The 6,934-nt window shown below is 38.4% G+C and overlaps 2 long non-coding RNA genes across 2 annotated transcripts; one reads left to right on the top strand and one right to left on the bottom strand.

Moving 5' to 3' along the window:
* Positions 1-3,316: 3,316 nt before the first annotated feature.
* On the top strand, positions 3,317-4,603 carry LOC144022368 (uncharacterized). Its single transcript, XR_013284314.1, has 2 exons — positions 3,317-3,543; positions 4,268-4,603. It is a non-coding gene; the product is annotated as an uncharacterized LOC144022368 (long non-coding RNA).
* Positions 4,604-4,753: 150 nt separating this feature from the next.
* LOC144022369 (uncharacterized) lies at positions 4,754-6,198 on the bottom strand. The gene is made up of 2 exons (XR_013284315.1): positions 5,961-6,198; positions 4,754-5,492 (listed from the first exon to the last, which is right to left on the bottom strand). It is a non-coding gene; the product is annotated as an uncharacterized LOC144022369 (long non-coding RNA).
* Positions 6,199-6,934: the final 736 nt, after the last annotated feature.

Below are 6,934 nucleotides of genomic sequence, written 5' to 3'. Positions count from 1 at the left end.
TTCATTTATAATTCATTCATAATTTCTCATATGTAATTTACAACCAATGTAATGTAATGTAGTCTACAAGTTACTAAATAATTACGAGTAATTATTTAGTAACTTGTAGACTACAAGTTACTAAATAATTACGAGTAATACTACTACTAGTAATACTGTTTCTACTACTGCTAATACTACTACTACTACTAGTACTACTACTACTACTACTACTACTACTAATATTACTAGTAATTAATAGTTAATTACGATGTAATTTTCACAGAATTTATTCTTATTTCCTTCATTAGCATTCTGCTATTAGCAGTCAGCTTAGCATTCAGCTATTAGCATTCGGCTTTCAGCATCCCACGCAATTTCTTCAGAAATTGCTTAGTCTAGTTATTATTATTGTGGGATGCTGAAAGCATCCCACATATGTTGTTTCTAACCTTTATTAGGGCCCGAGCAGCGACCGCTGTGAGGTCCCTATTGTTCCTGAAGGAATTCTTCTTCTTCTTCTTCTTTTTAGGGTCCGAGCAGCGACCGCTGCGAGGTCCCTATTGTTCCTGAAGGAATTAGGGCCCGAGCAGCGACCGCTGCGAGGTCCCTATTGTTTTTCGTTCAAATTACTATTATTATTAGGGCCCGAGCAGCGGCGGTGGCGGTGCCGCTGCGAGGCCCTATGGTTTTTCAAGGAATTCTTATTATTCTTTTTCTTTGTTATTATTCTTTTCCGCAAACAATCACATTTTTGAGACACTAAACGTGAACGAAAACTCACCAAACTTTACACACACGTCAGGCCTGGCGAAAAATTTGATATTTTAAAGTCGCCATAGGTGATAACAGAAAAATGGCTCCATAGCGCCACCTACATAGGTTAAACAGATCCCTGGCCCGCTAAGATTGTCCGACGGCTATGAAAATTGTGTGGCACCTGTAGCACATCCAGATGAACAAAAACCTCTTTGATATGTGTACCCTAAAATAGACAGGAGGTGAGGTATGAGTATTTAAATGTCCAATTTTAGCCCATTTTTGTACATGTACAGAGGTCATTCTTTTGCCCGCTTCTCCTACACGGTTAACCCGATTGACTTCAAACTTGGGCTGTACCATCTCAACACCTGGGACAACATCATGGTAAAAAATCTAAAGTTTTTGACATACTATATGACGGGGATGGGGCATCTAATTTAGAGTTTCAAAATTCTTACTTAACGAAGCATTGCCGGTTGTAGGTTTAATCTAAAGCTACGAAAATTGGTACACATATGTAACAGACTATGATCTACAAAAAAGTCTGTTGGTGCCATATGCTAAACCTAACAGGTAGTCCGCCAGAGGCAGGGCATCAAATTTTGCGTTTCAAAATTCTTACTTAAAGAAGCATTCCCGGCTGTACGTTTTACCTAGAGTTAACAAAATTTGAAGACATATGTAACAGCCCTCAAGGTACAAAAAACTCTTTTTGAACCATATGCTAAACCTAACAGAAAATCCACCATTTTGATTTACTTTGGAACGTGTTGCCATTTTTTTGGCCATTTCTAGGGGTCTTATTTTTACGAAATCCTCCTATAGAGTTTATCCGATCATCTTCAAACTTTGTGTGATTCATCTTAAGATGTTGACGATGAAAATCTATTGAAAGCTTTTTATTTCGTCGCACGCTGTTGTCGTGGCATGCACTTGTTTGCAAAGGAAAAAAAATCCTTCTTAAAGAAGCATTCCCAGTTGTACGAAGCAGCTCGAGCTACGAAAATTTGGAGACATATGCAACAGCCCACGATGTACAAAAAAAGTCTCTTGGTTCCATGTACTAAACCCAACAGGAAGTCCCCCAGGGGCCGGGCACCACATTTTGTGCTAAAAAAAAAAAAACCCCTCCTCTTTAACGAAGTATTCACGGTTGTACGTTTCACTTGGAGCTATGATAATTTGGAGGCATACATAAGAGCCCACGATGTACAAAAAAGTCTCTTTGAACCAAATGCTAAACCAAACAGGAAGTCTGACATTTTGATTTACTTTGGTATTTGTAGCCACTTTTTGGGGCCTTTTGTAGGGGTCATATTTTCTCGAACTCCTCCTACAAAATTTATCCGACTGTCTTCAAACTTGGTGTGTTTCATCTTAAGATGTTTAAGATGCAAAGTTATCGAAAGTTTTTTATTTTGTCACACGCTGTTGCCATAGCAATGCATTGTTTGCCAAGTGTTGCTTTTTTTTGTTTATCTATACATGTGTGAAAATTCATGAAACTTTGCAAACACATCAGACTTGTCATGAACATGAATTTTAAGAGATTTATTGTGCAATATGCAATAAATAGCGCCCTCTAGACATTTTTATGGAGCATTTACGATTGTATGATTATGTTAGATTTGTGAAAATTAGGACAGACCCCTATCAGCCTAAGACCTACAAAAAAGTATTATGTAGCCATTTGCCAAACCAAAGAGGAAGTCCGCTATTTTGATTTTATTTTGGGAATTATACATCATTTTTGGTCTTTTTCATTAAACTTTGCACAGACAAGGCATGGAAAAAACTAACATTTTAAATGGTCCTTGTTCCATGTGCCAGTACCCCAACGTGCCAGTACCCTGACGTGCAAGTAACCCAACGTTGTGCTCAATAGCGCCCTCTATGCATTTTTATGGAGCATTTCCAATTGTATGATTCAAGCGATACACAACTAAAGATGACTTGACCTAGATTTGTGAAAACTGGGAGGCATACCTATTAGCTTAAGACCTACAAAAAGTATTCTGTAGCCGTATGCTAAACCGAAAAGGAAGTCCGCCATTTTGAATTTATTTTGGGAATTGCACACCATCTTTGGCCTTTTGATAAAACTTTGCACACACAATGCTTGTCAAAAACATTTTAGATGGTCCTTGTCCTATTTGACAGTACCCCAACGTGCCAGGACCCTATGGCGTTAGATTTGTGCCACAATTCCGTGCGTAACAAAATGTGTTTCGTACGTACAAAATGTGTTTCGTACGTACCAAAAATGTGTTTCGTACGTACAAAATGTGTTTCGTACGTACCAAAAATGTGTTTCGTACGTACAAAATGTGTTTCGTGCGTACAAAACAGTCCTCGCGCACGCTTGCTTCGTCTCTCCTCAACACGTACGAAACTTTGATTTACGCTTGCGTTGCAAGGGTCGAGGCGTAATATTTGTGCCACAATTCTTAACCAATCAGGAGTCGGACAGGAGAGCAAATCCTGATTGGCTGTTTAATATCCAATCAGGCAGAACTTTGACAACGTGTCGTCACGCCGCGTTGCATCATGGGCGCTTCTTCGTTTTTTGTTTTTTTTTGTTTTGTTTACTAGCACTCGGTGCTTTCCTGTTTGTATTTTATCTGCATTTCTGCTGACTTTTATTTACTTAACAAAAGTTTTGTTATATTACGGGGTGAAGCAGCTCCCAACTGCTTTCCTGCTTAGCGGAAGACAAGTTTTAGCCCTCATGGGACCGTTGGATGACCGTTGGGGGGGACGCTAACTTCCGAATCGAAGACTACTTTCAACATTTTCATAACGGTAAGTAGCATCTTTTAACTTGGCCACTATCACACACAGGCTTCCAAGACAATCAAAATTGTATGTAATAGTTACATACACGACATTGGCAATGGATGTGCATAGTTATGATGAAGAAAAAAAAATCGCCACCCCCTTTCATTATTTTCTTATGCATTTTTAGTGCCTAGTGCCACCAAATGTATATCGTGTAACTAACAGACAGAAAAAAAACATGGAATGTCCAAAAGCACTGTTAACACAATGCCATAGTTACTGATTTGTAAGTACGTTAGTGATATTGATTAGAAAATCGTGGAAAATGACGAGATATCAGCTCTTGAATTCAATTCACGAGTTAATTTTGTTGTCATTACCTGTATACTTGTGCACATAAATGCCATCTCAAACAAATCACTAAAGCAGCCTTTTACCACCTAAAAGACTTCGACAGAAGGGTTGCATGCTCCATACCAGAAGAACCTGACTCATGCTTTTATTTCCAGTAGACTTGATTATTGCAAAGGTCTTCTGACTGTTCTCCCTCAAAAGAGCATCACATTATAGCTGCAGAGGTTATGAAGTGGTTACCCTTAGTTGTACTAGACATTTAACATGAACAAGAAACTGTAGAAACATGGATGGTCACATTGTTTTCCCATAACTACATGAAGATGGATGGATATGATTGTTTCACGTTTTACAATTAATAACCTTGAGCTTTTGTTTGTTTCCAATTTACCAGGTAAACCAATCCAGATTGCGCATCGTTTCTATATCCGGGTCACAGTCATCAATACGATGTCTAAGGATAGAGAGTACAGCTGAGATGGATGGGACGGCGATGGATGGCTCCACAATAGCAGTCTACCATGCCTACTGTGTGTAAAACTTGAAATAAAAACTGCAAAGATGCACTGTAACTGAGGACGATTCATTTGATTTAAAAACAAAATGTACAGTTTGCTGTTTGTTGATCGATAATGCATCATTAAGTGTCAATTACAAATACAATGTGTAATATATTTTCATCTGTGGAACCTCTTGGGTCTTGCATTCTCAATACATCATCGTGAGTACAGTACTCTGAGGTCTTCTTGGTCAATGATGGGCAAATGTGCAGTGTGTGCACTTCCGCACTTTAATCTTGAAACCATAAATGTGTCATGTACTGCATTGGCACTGTACCTGCAATAGTATTTTGGTTATTCTTTACAGGTTGTTTACAGTGTGTGTGACACTTTTTATTTTTCTAATTGTCAATGATACTGTTTGCAAGACACATTTAAATAAGTTCAGTAAAAGTGTCGACAACTTACAGGAGAAAAAATATTTTAAAAATGTTTGATTTGGTATGCTGCAAAACAGGCCATTACAACTATTCGAACTTCAAATTATGATAGTCCAATGTTAATGTTGTCATTCTTCAGGAGCTCTTCATTTCTCTGCTGTCAAGCTCAAGCTTCACGTTCTGACTCTTCCTACAGACATTTTAATGACTAAGTCAAATTGGTCTCATCAGCTGGCTCAAAAACGTCAGGAATTAGGGCTGCACAAAATTGGAAAATCATGCAATACGCGATTTTGCTGAATATAGCAATAGATATTGCAATATTTAATATGGATCTAAAGAAATGACGGATGATGATTTTATTATCTAATGAACAAATTATATTTCTCATGCAGTAAAATGTATTCAGAGTTATTTAACTGTAATGACTTCAATAATGTTCAACTAGTGGATGGTGGTGCACATTTTAGCAAGTGGCTGACTGGTCAAATTCAGATAAAAGCATAAAATTCCATATGAAACTTATTGCATGTCTGGTATATGCATATTGCATGGGCCAATAGCTCGATATCAATATTTTTTCCACTCCACTTCTTCATCTTCTGCTTCTCGTGGTGTTTTTGACACTTCTGTTGTGGTGTCATCAGGTGCATTCTGGGTCCTTTGTCATCTTTGTTGCCTGGTAATAAAAACAAAACCCAAGGTTAGCGCTCAGATTTTTAATTGTCTATCTGTTGTTATGGAAAAATGACAAGATCAACCATGTTTCTCACATTAGTAAAACAATTATTTTGGGCAAACATGTTTATTTCAACAGCTGCTAGTCATGGTGTATGGTTGTCTTGTAACCAAAATGAATTCAATTCTTACGTCAATAACTATGGCATTGGACTGCCAAACACAGTGGCTTTAATACCTAATACTTAGGTATTAAATCGTTTCTATTATTCACGATATACCTTTAGTGGTACCAGGCACTAATTACTAAAGAAAAATGGATGGTCTAACATTTTCTTTTCTACTTCATATACAACACCACTCATGATGGCATGCATTGTTTAAGATTGTAATGATAGTAGCACGATCAAAAGAGGACAAAACTATAGGATTTACTGACTTAAATACAGTACAGTATTTTGTAACTTACCATAATGAAAACGTAAGTAGCAGGTTAGCCTCTTCTCTTTTTTTTTTTTCTTCTATTTTATGCCGTCATCCAACATCACCATGAGCGCTAAAACTTGTTTTCCCTCCTTCTTCCGCTAAGCAGGAAAGCAGTTAGGGGCTGATTCATCCCGTAACATAACAAAACTTCTATTAAGTAAATAAAAGTCAGCAGAAATACAGACAAAAATTCAAACAGGAAAGGACCGAGTGCTGGTTAAAAAAAAAAAAAAAAAAATCGAACAAGCACCCATGATGCAACGCGGCGTGACGACACGTTGTCAAAGTTCTGCCTGATTGGATATTAAACAGCCAATCAGGATTTGCTCTCCTGTCCGACTCCTGATTGGTTAAGAATTGTGGCACAAATATTACGCCTCGACCCTTGCATCGCAAGCGTAAATCAAAGTTTCGTACGTGTTGAGGAGAGACGAAGCAAGCGTGCGCGAGGACTGTTTTGTACGCACGAAACACATTTTGTACGTACGAAACACATTTTTGGTACGTACGAAACACATTTTGTACGTACGAAACACATTTTTGGTACGTACGAAACACATTTTGTACGTACGAAACACATTTTGTTACGCACGGAATTGTGGCACAAATCTAACGCCATAGGACCCCGACCTGCAAGTACCCCAACGTGGCCCGGGTTGCGAGGGCCCTTTATAGCTGCTCGCAGCTCTAGTTATTCTTCTTCTTCTTCTTCTTCTTTATTCTCCGCAAACAATCGCGATTTTGGGTACCTAAATATTCACGAAAACTCACCGAACTTTGCACACCCCTCAGGTCCGGCAAAAAATTTGATATTATGAAGTCATCATAACAACGCGACTCTATAGCGCCCCCTAGCGTAGAAAAATAAAAACCAAGCCCGGCACGTTTGAGCTAGAGCAACGAAAATTGGCAGGCACGTGTAGGACCCCGAGACGCACAAAAAAAAGTCTATTGGGA

This window comes from Festucalex cinctus, chromosome 7 (assembly GCF_051991245.1).
Source record: "Festucalex cinctus isolate MCC-2025b chromosome 7, RoL_Fcin_1.0, whole genome shotgun sequence".
Taxonomy (NCBI): domain Eukaryota; kingdom Metazoa; phylum Chordata; class Actinopteri; order Syngnathiformes; family Syngnathidae; genus Festucalex; species Festucalex cinctus.
Note: the sequence above shows the minus strand (reverse complement) of the source record. Positions and strands in the feature narration are given on the sequence as shown.